The sequence below is a fragment of the Rhipicephalus sanguineus genome, chromosome 11 (assembly GCF_013339695.2).
Source record: "Rhipicephalus sanguineus isolate Rsan-2018 chromosome 11, BIME_Rsan_1.4, whole genome shotgun sequence".
NCBI classification, from domain to species: Eukaryota; Metazoa; Arthropoda; class Arachnida; order Ixodida; family Ixodidae; genus Rhipicephalus; species Rhipicephalus sanguineus.
Window position 1 is genome coordinate 11,428,973 of NC_051186.1, and position 13,923 is coordinate 11,442,895.

The window sequence follows — 13,923 nt, forward strand, 5'->3', positions numbered from 1 at the left end:
TTGGCAGGTGGGGACTTCGCCTGGTGTGACGAAGTCTTGGACGCCACCGAGCCGGAGGGCGATGTGCTCTCCTTGGCCTCTACGGTGCCGGAGCTTGTAGTGGCCGCCGGTGTGGTCAGATTCAGAGTAGGCGGGGCAGCCTTCGCTGCTCCCACCATGGGGGCGGGTGGCGTTTGCCTCGGCACGCTGCGCGTGGTCCGGGCAACCGCGATAGGCCGTTGTGGTGCCGCCCCCTGTCGCACCACTTCGGCAAAAGACGTTTTGAAAGCGAAGGACGATGAAAGACGTTGTCGCGCTTCACGGAACGTTATGTTCTCTTTGACTTTTAGCGTTATTATTTCTTTTTCTTTCTTCCAAGTTGGACAAGCTCTGGAGTATGCAGGGTGGTCTCCATCGCAGTTCGCGCAGTGTGTCTCATCGTGAGTGCATCCTTCGGCAGAATGGCCCGTTATTCCGCATTTAGGACAAGTAAGCTGCCCTCGGCAGCTCTGTGACGCATGACCGAACCGCTGGCATTTAAAGCAACGTCGCGGGTTTGGAATGTATGGTCTAACATGAAGTTTCACATAGCCGGTTTCTAGAGTCTCAGGTAGGGTAGTAGAATTAAAAGTGAGTATTAAATGTTTCGTCGGGATTTCGTTGTTGTTTCGCCTGATTGTGATGCGCTGGACATTTACTACATCTTGATCTTTCCATCCATCTAAGAGTTCTGCTTCAGTGAGTTCTACTAGGTCTTCGTCGGACACTACGCCCTTCACAGTGTTCATTGTGCGATGTGCTGTCACAGAGATCGGAAAACTGCCAAAAGCCACAAGGTGTCCTAGTTTATCGTACTGTTCTTTGTCGCGGACTTCAAGAAGAAGATCTCCGCTTCCCATCTTCGTAGCCTGGGCCAATTGCATCCGTCAGCGACTTTGAGACAAGAAATGGTGACATAGTTCGGACTGTTTTGGTTTTCATGATTACTGTGCACAACGTGGAACTTGGGGAAAGCCTGCTTCTGTTTAGCGAAAAGTTATGTCTTCGGTGCGCCACCTTTTGAGGGAGCGATCAGGATGTGAGGGCAGAGCGTTTGCCATGAGGGACTAGTAAAGTTCGGCGGCGATGGTGGCCACCCACCACCGAGCCCAACAAGGGGACGCTACAAGGTTGAATAACACTTGGAGACGTCAGCCATGCATCGCCGCTATAACCAAATATACCTATCCGAGGTTGGATAACTACACAAGGTTAACCCTCGCCGCCTGGAAAATTGGGAAGTAAACGGAAGAAAGAAGATGACAGGATAGATTTAAAGTAAGAGCGAAAGACGAAGATGTAGGAAGAGAGACATAGGAAAAGGCGACTGCCGAATTCCCCTGGGTGGGTCAGCCCAGGGGTGCCGTCTACGTGAAGCCGGGGCCAAAGGGGTGTGTTGACTCTTCCGGGGGGCCTTAAAGGTCCAAACACCCGGCGTCGGCTCAACCCCCAGGATCCCCTTTTCCCCGGACACGGCACAGCCACGCACGGCTAGGCGTGGGAGGGGTCGAAGCCCCCCGTTAGCTCGGGTCCGTGGTGTCGCTACACACCAAACGCCTGTTTCCAGACGCCCCTGCGGGGAGATTGCGATATGATTAACGTCTGTGCCAAACTCAATGAAGATTAGTGTGGACCGTGTAGCACCGACCATTGTTGATCGCAATCACGAAATGCTATCTGGATCAGCCCGAGCGCGATCAAAAGTGCCCGTGTGACACCATATCCTACGGTGCATTGCTGATCGCGGTTAAACCCGATCACGATCAGGAAATTGGATCCGAATCCCACCCGATCGCGATGAAAAGTGAGCATTTGACTCCGGTTTCAGAGTTCCCATAAAACAACAGGATATGCATGCTCTAGGATATACAGACTTTTACTTTAGTTTACCATTCGCGTATTTCACTTGCCGATCATGTAGTAAGCGTTTGTTAGTAGCGATCTACTTGCGCGGTTACTGAGCCAGCACGCCATTGGACATTTCGATAGCTGTTTTCTTCCACTAGGCTGTGGCACATTTTGATTTTATTTTAAGTATTTGCAGCTATTGTGTTAGTATAAGCTGCTTGTTCAACATTACCTTATCAAATACTTGGCCCGTAGCATCATTATCAAGATAGGGCATTGGGTAAATAAAGTTGCAAAGAAAGTATTGAGCCACAAATGTGTCTTGAGAGGAACTGCTAATTAATAGCACGTCTTTGTTTTCCAGATTAAGTGGAACATGCCAGCAAGTTGTTGGGCTGCAGCTCACTGCAGCCAGCGGAGCTGCCCTTGATGTGCCGTGTGCTTGAATTGTGCCCCCCTGGAGGTAATTTTTTTTCGTTAGGAGCAATCCACCACAACGTAACAGCGATTAAAATTAATTATTTGGCTTTCTAGCCAAGAAGCCGGAGAAATGGAAGCCAGTGAGCGAAATCACGTTCACAGTGGCAAACCAGAAGGATAGTTCTGGCAAAAGAAAAAGATCCTATGATCCCTGTCCCCAGCCATCACCATTAGACATTGACACGTTCAGGAGGAACCTTCAGGACGCATCGCCTCGCGCTATGTGGCTTCGCTATAATAAGGTATTAGCACAGAGATGTGCCTTCAAAATTTACAAACATTTAGGCAAGCCACCAATAATGAAAGCATAGTGACAGCATAGCGTGCTGCTGTTGAAGCTGAATCAAGCGGTAGTTCCCTATGCATTAACATTGACTTCAGTCTGATATCTGGTGCTACTTGCTCTGAACTCAAGTGACAACCTTATTTTATGATACTGCTTCATTTAGTGCAATAAAAATCACGATGGTAAAGATTGCAGAACATTCCTTGCTTGCAATTTTCCTATCTGCAGTGGCAATGTTTTTAGAAATCACAGGCCTCTGAATAACGATAGAAAGCAGAGCTAATCACGCTTCAGCAGTTTCACTTGCTGCCACGGAGGCAGCAGCGCCTGGTGGCATAAAGTTTTTATAGAATCTGATAAACACAGAACAAAGCGGAAACACATGGTTTGATTTTTCAAGTGTACATATGGTGCACAATTAGCACCTCCTCTGGCCACTAAAGAACTAATTTCATGCATCGAAGAAAGCATCGATGAATTTGGCCCCATAGCATTCCAGAACACGACAGGTATAAGTGCCGGTGCTTTGTTAGACCTTGTGTCTCTATACGTGAAGTCTACCTACGTTGAATGGAATAATGAAAACTTAAAAAAAAATGGTGTTTCAATAGGGTCATGCATTGCCTCACTGTTGAGCGACCTGTTTCTAGGAAAGCTCGACAGAGCTCTGAGTGAACGCTTTAACGGTAGCAGTGTTCTGAGAACATTACGTTTTATGGACGACTATCTTGTGGTTTTGAAGTGCAATGCTGAAAACTTCCAAGCTGTTAACAGGCACCTTATCGGACTGTTTGAAGAATGTTTAGAGCCACTGTTGATTACACACAAAATGCCTCGGGACAGCACCATTCGGTTTCTAGATCTGCGGCTGACATTTGCCAATCGACATACATGCTGGAGGTACGAGCCGCACGTACAAAAACCCTTACTGCCATACACATCATCACATACAAAATTAGTTAAAAGAAGCATTATTCAAACATGTCTTTTCAACGCTTTGGAAAAATCTTGTACGCATGCTGTCGTGGAAAGTTTTAATGCTTAGACTCGTCGGCTCGAAGCTGCAAAATATCCGCAAAAACTGATGCGTCAGTAGCGGAAACTATCTGTAGGAAAAAGAAAAACTGCGGCAGAAATGGTCCGCAGGTAGACAATGAAGCTTGCGGGCGCGATAAGATTTCGGTCATTCCATACATGCGCAAGATATCACATCGTCTCAAAAAAAATCGGGCAACATTGTGGTGTTCAAGTGATTTTTTCAGCACCCCATAACCTTTCATATCTTTCACGTGTTACCTGTCCTGTGAAGAAGAAAAAACTCAAGTGCACCATCAAGCATCGCAAACAATATGTAGATTGCAGCAGCAATGTCATCTATCGAATTCCACTTTCATGTAGGGGATGCTATGTAGGCCAGACGGGGAGGTGTATAAATGATCGCCTTCGAGATCACAACAATAATGTGCGCAATGCTAAAGATGGTTTTTTAGCTATTCATTGCCGTTCGTGCGGATGCACTCCCCTGTTTGAACAAACCAATCATCGGCAGACATCAGGACCAGCGCACTCGCGAAATCATTGAAGCCGCATATACAGCGCAAGAAGGTTTATCATGCATCAGCATGACATCTGTTTGTATGTCGACGAAATAATTATCCTTTTCTGGAACAGCACGTGTGATCAATGATGATCCCTTGATATTCTGTCATGCTTTATTGTTTTCTTTAAATTTTTCCGCATATATTTTCCTTTCGTGTTCAATAAAGTTAAGTTGAAAATCAGCGCCCGTCCGTGTTGCTTCTCTTGTGTGTCCCCGTGTAGAATATCGCACTGTTACTATTTCCTACCGAAACGGCAGAGGGCAGCACAGGAAAATGAAAGAGGCGCATTGTGTGGATACTTACACTGCATCCTCTACGGTACTTGTCAGAGCTGCTTAATTTCATTTTTAATACTTTGAAGACCCGGTTTGGGGTATCGTGTTTATACAGTAAAAGCAGATGTTATGGTGTGCTACATGTTTGCGCAATGTCCACAAATTAAGAATGACTTGTAATGGCAGCAGCATGGTAGGGAAATTTGTTCCAGTCTCTGACAGCCCGAGGAAAAAATGAGGCTTGAAAGGTTCTTTTCTGTTCAGGACGGATAACTTGCAGTTGATGGCTGGAGTGCGATGGCGTGCATGAAGAGCATGGCATTATGTAAGGTGGGTGGTTTCGGGATCTGTAAAACAGGGAGCGTGGCAACACGATCACGAAAAGCGAGGGATGAGAAGCTAAATTCTGCCTTAAGAGAGAAATGCTGATGTTATATGAAGAATGGGTGAATTTTAGGGGTGACACGATTCTGAACTGATTCAAGTGCAGATATGGGCTTGGTGAGGGTTCTAATGGCAGCGGCATATTCTAGTTCTAGTTTGACAAATTACGTGTGAGAAGTTTGACCGATACTAATATGTTCATTTCTATGTGCCCAATTAGTACAATATTTTTCAGAATGCTTTGTCTTGATGCAAAATACGGTTGCATGGCAAACAATTTTTTCCTCTCATGATTTACTCATTCGTGCATTGGAGGGTTAACATTACTCTTTCTGCTTCCTTGATGTCCTGGCAGCCACACAAAAGGTTCCAACCCTCATGGATCTAGTTCAGGACAAGCGTGAACTTTCCGGGCCAGAATTCCTGTCCTGGATAAAACAAGCCTACACAGAGCAGGGCATTTGGAATATTGAGTCCGCAACGCGGCTGCAAGCACATTCACTAATGCGGTGCAGTACAGGAAAGGCGTGGTGACGGCAAGTATAGCCCGTGCATGCCTAACTCGCACCCAGAACTTGAAGAAGGCGCCACGACCCCATAATCTACGAGGTGTCGTGAACCTTGTAACGCACTCGTGAACATTTAAAAGTGCTGGGATAAAGGATGGCTCGCGAAAAGAAGCAGAGGCAAAGTTGTTCTACATGTCAAGACTGGAAAAAATTGGAGATGCTGCCTTTCTCACAGACGAAGTATTTGAGGACATGCCCATCATTGGTGCATCACCTGACGGGGTAATATTTTTCACCTGCGAATGCTGAAGAGGGAAAGTTCGCGCCCAGGAGGTGAAGTGTCCTCTCAAGATTGAGAACTCGTTCAGAGACCTCCAGGGCAGAAAGCCGAAACTTGTTTACGAAACGCAAATGAATGTAGTGATGGGTATACTGAATCTGTCAGAGTGTGACTTCATTGTTTATGTTAATCAAAATGAGCCCGTTATTGAAACTGTCAAATCTAACAAAGACCAGTTTCCTTGGATGGAAACATCCTAAGGAGGCTGGAAATGGCAGTTTAGCTGCATGGACATGAGCATGCCAGACCTGTTGACAGCAGCACCATTGACATGCTGCCGCTGACGTCCCACGAAAGTTTGCAGAAACTTGAGAAGCGACTGTCAACAGCTGAGAGGAAACTTTGTAAGGCATTTCTTACGTTCATTTTTACACAGCAGTGTCTGCCGCCATGCACAAAAAAACGACGTGGTGAGCTGAAGACATAACAATATTGTCCTTGCTGGCATAGTGGCTGTCAAATTGGCAGCATTACTGGCGCAGTAATAATTTCTCACAAGGGCTCCTCGTAACCCCTTGTAGCTTCTTCGTCATGTCGAGGGAGACGTAGTCGGTGTCGAATGGTCACATGAACGGTTAAATGCAGTAATTTTTTCTGCAACTACAGCTTGTCGCAAACAGTGGCTTTTGGAGTTGCAGACGACGTTTTCTTTGCATATTACACACATAACACAAATTTTTCGAAGCCCCTAACGTGACTGGATTTATCCCGCACCAATACTACACCAATCCTCGCAAAAAGCAGCACTGCTACTGTCTTGCGTTAGCTCATGCACGCCGCTGTGCTTTACATTCGGGCGTCTCAGACAATTATTTTCCTGTGCTGTTTGTTCTGGGAATTCTGCCAGGATTTTGCTGGACAATTATCGGAGGTAAGAGCGAGTGAGATACCTAGTTTTTTCCATTCTTGCAGGATGAACCGGCAGTACGAACAAATGGTATCGCTTCACTAAATGTAGCCAGCAAAACTGGCCAAAACGGCTGAAAGTTGTGCGCTCGCTATTTTAAATTCCATTTCTTCTCATCGCTACAGCTAGTTAAGGAGTTGTACATCTTTCATATTCCTATCCTGCGGTGATAATATGCTCTTGTAGTCTTATGCTAATGCTTATGCTCTTAGGTGGCCTTCCTATCACAACAGGAGGATCGTCGCCAAAAGGTTGCCTTCGATCGTCACATAATGCGAAGGTGCATGCGAGACCGCCATGCCCAAACCTTCAGCGTGACTGACAGAAAAGAAAAAAAAAACTTGTCATGGTCCTACACCTCCTAAGTACTATGATTAATAAGAATCTTTTTTCTCTCGTGCTTTCTGTAGAAGTAGCCCGCATGTTGTGCAATCCACTGAGGAATAGCTTCATTGCAAGAATGGTACAATACGGCAACTAAGCAAGCAAAAAGTTACTTTGCAGAACGTTTTGCAAGATTGATCTTTGATGAATCCATCCGCAAAATTTGATCCCATTTCATAAAGTGATCAAGATAATAAAACTATGGCGATATTGTGTGATCACGAATCTTGCCTCGTCAACGGCCCCTGGGTCCAAGCGCCACGAGGCAGGTGATGCTTTCTCTGTTGTAGTTACCGCCGCAGCAACCTGTGCTCAGAGGTCGTGTTACGGATTTCCTGGGTAAATGACCTGAAAACTACGCCCATCTTTTAAAAACGCAAACAGAGACTAATATTTAAAAACCGATTCCCTACCTATGAACATCGATCGATGAAGTGGTTTTGCTGTCGGTTGGGTAATGGAAAGTGTTTTCTTCTAATAGCGTACAATTCTTTTCATTGGATTAAAATGTGAAGCACGGTACGTGGTTCACCACATTTCTCACACACGGGTGAATCGCCACCACACAGAAGGTATGCGTGTGTGCTGTGCGTGCGTCCTGTTCTAAGCCTGGTAAGTTTACATCTGTGCGGCGTGATCTCGATACCGGCAGCCAATTACTAAGATGCAGCTTGATAAAATGTGATTTATTTTGTGTTTGCCTATCCCACTAGCGCTGCCAATAAGCCGTGAGCTTTCGTTGTAGGAAGTGTTTTAGCTCTAGTGCAGAGACAGCTGTGGATGTATCGGCAGCGTTTTCGTGGACGGATGCAGCTAGCTTGTCCGCCAACACGTTTCCTTCGATCTCGCGGTGCTCTGGCACCCAGAACACTACCACATGCTGTTCGAGTGGATAAATCGTGCATAACAGTGAGTGCAGAGAGAGATAAGGGCAGGATTTCGGTCTTTTTTTTTTTCAGAGTTTAAGCTCTTGCGGTATCTGTGCGTATAACTGCACTTTGTAGTTTTAATTGTAACGTCCGTAAACATCGCATAACCTCTGCTATGAAGATGCTTGTGTCAGGATGCCGAACACCGGCATCTGAAAATGATGGACCAACTGCTGCGTAGGACACACCAGTGTGAGGCTGAGGCATATGTAAATAACTCAGGGTTAGAGTACTTGCGCTGCGAATTCGAGGAAGTGTGCTGCAGATAACAAGTCGGGCCAAATGACGCCCCACGGCGCATGCGTCATTGTAACTCTTTCCTTCTTTCTCTCCTCTTACTTTCCTATATATTTCCGAGCTGGAAATAAGCGCTCGCTGTTTTTTGCCCTGCCACATCGACTGGTTTCCATGTCACCGCTTCCGGCCTATGACAGGTAGAACGTAACAAAGTGTGTACGGATATGTGCAACAGGAGCGTGCTTCGCAACTATCCATGACCGATACATCGCAGTCTATAAGGTGCTAACTGCAACGGCGGGAAGGTGCTGCGGGAGCCACTAAAACGGTGTTCATGGAGTGGCACACCCATTGCCTCAGCTAGGTCCCTCACACGAAGTGATTAGGGCTGTCTCATGGCAAGACGGCTGCGAAAGAGGGCAAAACTGGACAAATCATTGACAGTAGGGTGCGAAGGGTGTTCTTTGTTTGCGTTCACTTTGAGAAAATACACGAAGGATATGTAGCATCTCTGCAAATGGAGCGCCCACTCGTTTGATTCAACGTAGAGGCTTTCTACGGGGCTCGTCCCAAAGGCATCTGTGGAAAGGCGAATGCCTAGATGGCGGACAGGGTGAAGCATGTTCAAGGCGCTTGGTGTCGCAGATTGATAGACTATTGCTCCGTAATCTAGACGCATGCTGCTTTTATACAGAATCATCAGACACTTCTTGTCACTACCCCATGCTGTGCGTGACAACACTCATAGAATATTTGATTGTTTTTATGCGCTAGTTTTATATCCTTGATGTGTGATATGAAGTTAGCTTTGTTTATAGGATTAGGCTAAAAATTTATGTTCCGTCTTTACAGACAGGCACTGGCCACGCAGATCAACGTCAAGATTGGGAAGAAGGACTGTATTTCTAGATAATAAGACTGCCGGCGTTTTTTTGTGGATTCAGTGTGAAGCCGTTCTCGTCTGCCATTTAGAGACCTTGTTGAAACCATGCTGAACCTGCCGCTCAAACATTTCAAGATTACAAGATTAAAGCCTGTTTCTGCACATTATCCATATTCGCGGAATAGAACATGCTATGCGGGATGAACAGACCCAAGGAAGTCATTTTTATGATAAGAAGTGTACAGCTGAGGACACAACCCTGTGACACACTCGTTTCCTGGACAAAGTGTCGTGATAGGACATTGTCAACAGGAACACGAAATGTGCGATTCGACAGGTGGCTCTCGCTTACATTTAGCATTTTGCCACGTATGCCTAACATTGAGAGATCTCTCAACATTCGAAAGCGCCACGTTGTGTCAACACTCGCAGTCATGGCTACTAGCGGCGCTGACTAACACTCCCAGATTTAAACACACAGATCTACACGTAAGGTGCACGGGAGAACGACGGCCGCCGTAGCTATTGGTAGAGCGTCGGACGCGTTATTCGAACGTTGCAGGTTCGGTCCTTGCCGGCGGCAAGCTGTCTTTTCGTCCACTTTACTTCCTTCACATTTGTATCACAAATACAACAAATAACACCCCCTATACTTTCCTTGGCTTGATTGCCTGTTGGTTGTAATTAATGTTCTGTCACCATACTTGGTGATTTGGTAAGCTTCCGAAATGAGACGGGCTTTCTGATACTTGACTATAGAATTCGTATGGAATCAGAAGTGGGCAGGCAGCCACAAGCTGCGATGTAAGTGGCCATATGTGATGTACGGCCCCGTCCACGTCTGTGTAGAGCGCGCATGCAGCCGGCCTTGCTCTGCGGAGCGACACCTTGCGGCGGATGTGGGGTCCGAAGTGGTTTGCCCAGGAGCATGCGCGGCCTAATAGACATGCAAACCTGCTATGTACGAGTGGCAAAGTTGAAGAGTGCCGTTGTTTAGCCGAATTTTCACTCGGCCTCAAGGCGCTTGCGGGATCTCGATGCCAAATAATACGCACTTGGGCCAGGGGCGTAGGCAGAAATATTTTTTTACGATGAGGGGGGGGGGGGCGCACGGGCCCGGTGTGCCACCCGCTGGCTACGCTACTGACTTGGGTTAACAACACGCGCCCCACTCTTTCAGAACAAACGATGCGCGTTTTGTGGCTATTCCGAGATACGTGGGCAAATGAAAAAGTGATAACCTCGGGTAATGCGCACAGGTGGCAAAACAAAGGCGCCTAACAACAAAATTTGTAATTGAAAACAACGTGCGCAGATCTGCACATTTGTTAGGCCGCGCATGCCCCCGGGGCACACCACGTCACACCCTGCAACCGCCTCAAGGTGTCCCTCCGCAGAGCAAAGCTGGCTGCTCGCGCGCTCTACAGAGACTTGGACGCGGCTGTACCTGCGTTCCCTAGTCTGAAAGACTTGCATTGCATTTCAGCAAATTGCATTAGTCACTGTCAGGACTCGCATACAGGAACGAAGAAACACATCTAGTGGTCGAGGCTTGGCATATCAATAGTAGTGGAAGCGCATGCGCGAGACAGCCCCTGATTAACTTGCATGCCGACGAGATGAAACGTCAAATCAGTCATTTCTCGCTAAATACGCACCTATCTGATTGACAGGTGGCGCTCCCTGCCTGAACATGCGCAGTTAACTTTTGTGTACGCCTTCTTTACCGCCACTGGAAGCGTGCGCTTTGAGTTCATCGTCGGCGTTTGTGTTGTTCTATTCACACGTGACTGTATGTGGACACCCACCCCCTTTCGTAATGAACTTTTGTGCTCCTTACAATATCACTGAGGCAAGGCGGGCAGCTTGGTAAGAGTTGTTTTTTTCTTTTCTATTTACTTTTGTACCACACAACCGCTCGGCTTACACAATGGCTGCCATCAGGTCGGGCAGCTTAGTAAAACTTCGTCACGGTGAAGTTTTCTCTGAAAGTGACAGCGCGTGTTGTGAGCGGAATTTGACTGAGACTGTAGTGAGCGCTTGCCGTCTACACTGAAATACAGACTCAATGTTGACGAGAGTCCCGCCGAAAATGCCGAACGCTCCCTTATCCAGACATTGGAAACTGCTTAAGTCGCGTTTCCCACATCGTTGTCGCTGTCGTTAACACCACGTCACGTTCTACGTTACCCTACAAGCGTTGCCTGCCCTTCACAGTAGACAAGTATGTACAGACGGAATCACACTTGTCTAAAGCGCCCAGTGCGGCCGCTTCAGCTGCCGTTTTCTGCAAAAATATGCAAAGACCGACGCCGTAATGATACCTAACATAGTCATGCTGCATGCTAGGCCACGATGTTATAATTCAAGCATGAAAGGAAGCTTGCAGCTAACGTGTAGTAACAGCTGGAAACAACAGCAGCGTCACAGCCACGCGCTCCACCGCTCTAGACAAGTGTGATCCCGTCTGTACATTTCACCTCTAATAGACAAAGGAAAGCTGCCCATCCTTTTTTTACCACTATCAATTCATTAAGTTTTCTTATGGTTCCTTCATCTGAATCGAATTTTTTTTTGGTTATTGGCAGACTTAAAAGGCTACACCAAAATGGAGTCGAAGAATTGACCCTACAATACCCAATTTTTCGCTCTGAGCAGGGAATCAACAGGATGCAGTCGTCACGGATGTTTTATAGCAGTGCTCTGCAAGTTTTTTAAACGTAGGACCGATCGTAAAATTTTTTAAAGCAAAGTCTTCGATATCTCGGGCGCGTTAAAAAGTTTCACCAACTTCAAAAACGTGTTCATAAGCTTATCAATCGGTGTGCTTAGTATGCAAGTCATCCATGCCGGATCTGTATTACGGGTGATTCCATCACGACGACCTTTAAAGTGGCACAAACGAGGTGAAATCGTTGAATTTCTGCAAGTGCAGCCATTTTTTCACAGGACTCAATAACGACCCTCCCGTTCGATCGCCATCTTTCTTAAAAAGAAGCGTACTTACTGAACAATTATAGCCATATATTGGTCATTTGGCCATTTATGGCCCCAATGAACAATCAAGTTACATTAAGTGGGACATGCATGTAGATTCCGTTGCTTCCACTTCATACATGTTTAAGGCTGTCTTGCTTTCTTGTAAAGCGGACGACGCAACGTAAGCAGCTGTTCTGTTTTTATGACCAGACCAGTCCAGAACGTTATTTCAGCATTGTGGTTGCACAGTAAAAAGTATTGTGCACGATATCCTGGACGTTAAACCCCAGATATTATTATTATTATTATTTCATGACGCGGGATCCTATATTATTCGCTACCTCGAAGAAAAGAGTATTACGGAACACTGCCTTTTCTTTTTTTGCGATGTTGTGCTCATCAAAAGCCACCTTACAAAATACAGTCGCAGCGCTCAAGATAGGTGACGCAATGCGTAGCGAAAATCTGCGCTTTTCACTGTACGAGAGACCCACTCACCTTGTTCACGTCAGGCCACAGCGTCGCCAGTTATCGTAAAAGAACGTGCGTCGCTGACTGTCCCTCCGACAATACGTTTTATGGCCGCGCCCCTCAAGCCGCTTCCTCTGTTGTCGTTTATCTAAACGTTATCGCGAAATCCTTGGTTCCTAACAGCGTGGCCCTTAATTCACAAGCGTGAGCAGCGTGACACAGTTCGTTGAGTACAGGTCGTCATTAACGCTATTCAGATATCCACAGGCCGCACGAGATACGCAGATAACGTCGCTTAAAAAAATAGGCGTTCACGTGACGGCACCTGTACAAAATAAATTAAGCGTATGTGATTGCTGGTAACGCGCCAAATTTTAAGCTGGTTTTGTCATTTGTTAGTAACGTTGAGTTTACTAACGCAAAAGCGAGTAAGGCTATGCTGCGCTAGCAACATGGTGACAAAATTTCGCTAGTACATGCATAATCCACCTACTATATCGGTAATCCAACCTACAGCGTTTTTTTCATTAAAGTTTATTCTCTACCCTGCCACGGTGGTGCAGTGGTTATAACGCTCGACTGCTGACCCGAAGGTCGCGGGATCAAATCCCGGCACTGGCGGCCCCATTTCGATGGCGGTGAAATGCTTGAGGCCTGTGTATCGAGATTTGGGAGAACGTTAAAGTACACCAGATGGTCCAAAATTGCCGGAGCCCTCCACACTACGGCGTCCCTAATGGTCATACGGTGGTTTTGGGGCGAAAATCCCCCTTAGAATTATTATTATTGATGTTTATTCTTTGTATTCTGGTCTAAAAAAACTGATCACGTGGGTCACAAGGAGCATATTTTCTGTCATTTGTGCACTACTTTCCTTACTCAGTAATGCTATTTTTTTAGTAGCTGCTCGTATTTTATACCAGTTACTTGCTTATCATACTCGAGCTGTGAGTGCAGCAACTTTTAGGGAACTTCAGCAGAACACCAGGATTTGTGCCAACCCTGAAAACACGCATGCCACAGAGGCGAATCCTGTGTTTGGTTAGTAAACGCTTGTACGTACTAGCTTAAAGCGTATTTTACTTCCTTCGCGAAATTTGCTTACTAGCCAGCAGTTAGTAAAGCTCGTAAGTTCTGCCATCAATAACCAGTAAGGTTTACTTGGTGTTTTTAACTAGTTGACTACTGAAGCGACTCCCGTGTTCCGGGGTGCATTGCAGCTGGTAGCACGATGACGACGGGGTGCTAAGCCTCAATGAAATCCAGCTGGTGGAAAAAAGGCTAGGCAAGCGCGTGGTGCTTCACGAGTGATTGCCAAAAAGTCGTCACTGTTTTAACACGAAAGTGTTTTATGCCGGGGTCCACCAAGATTTCAGTGACTTATTTTCGTCA

The 13,923-nt window shown here is 46.4% G+C and overlaps 1 protein-coding gene across 1 annotated transcript in view; it reads right to left on the reverse strand.

The window, feature by feature from the left end:
* LOC119374395 (organic cation transporter protein) overlaps window positions 1–12,644 on the reverse strand; it is a 47,335-nt gene extending 34,691 nt beyond the window's left edge. Inside the window, exon 1 of the mRNA XM_037644483.2 lies at window positions 12,559–12,644. The gene's annotated coding sequence lies outside the window, so the exon portion shown is untranslated. The remainder of the gene's footprint in view (window positions 1–12,558) is intronic.
* Between the last annotated feature and the right edge of the window lie 1,279 nt (window positions 12,645–13,923).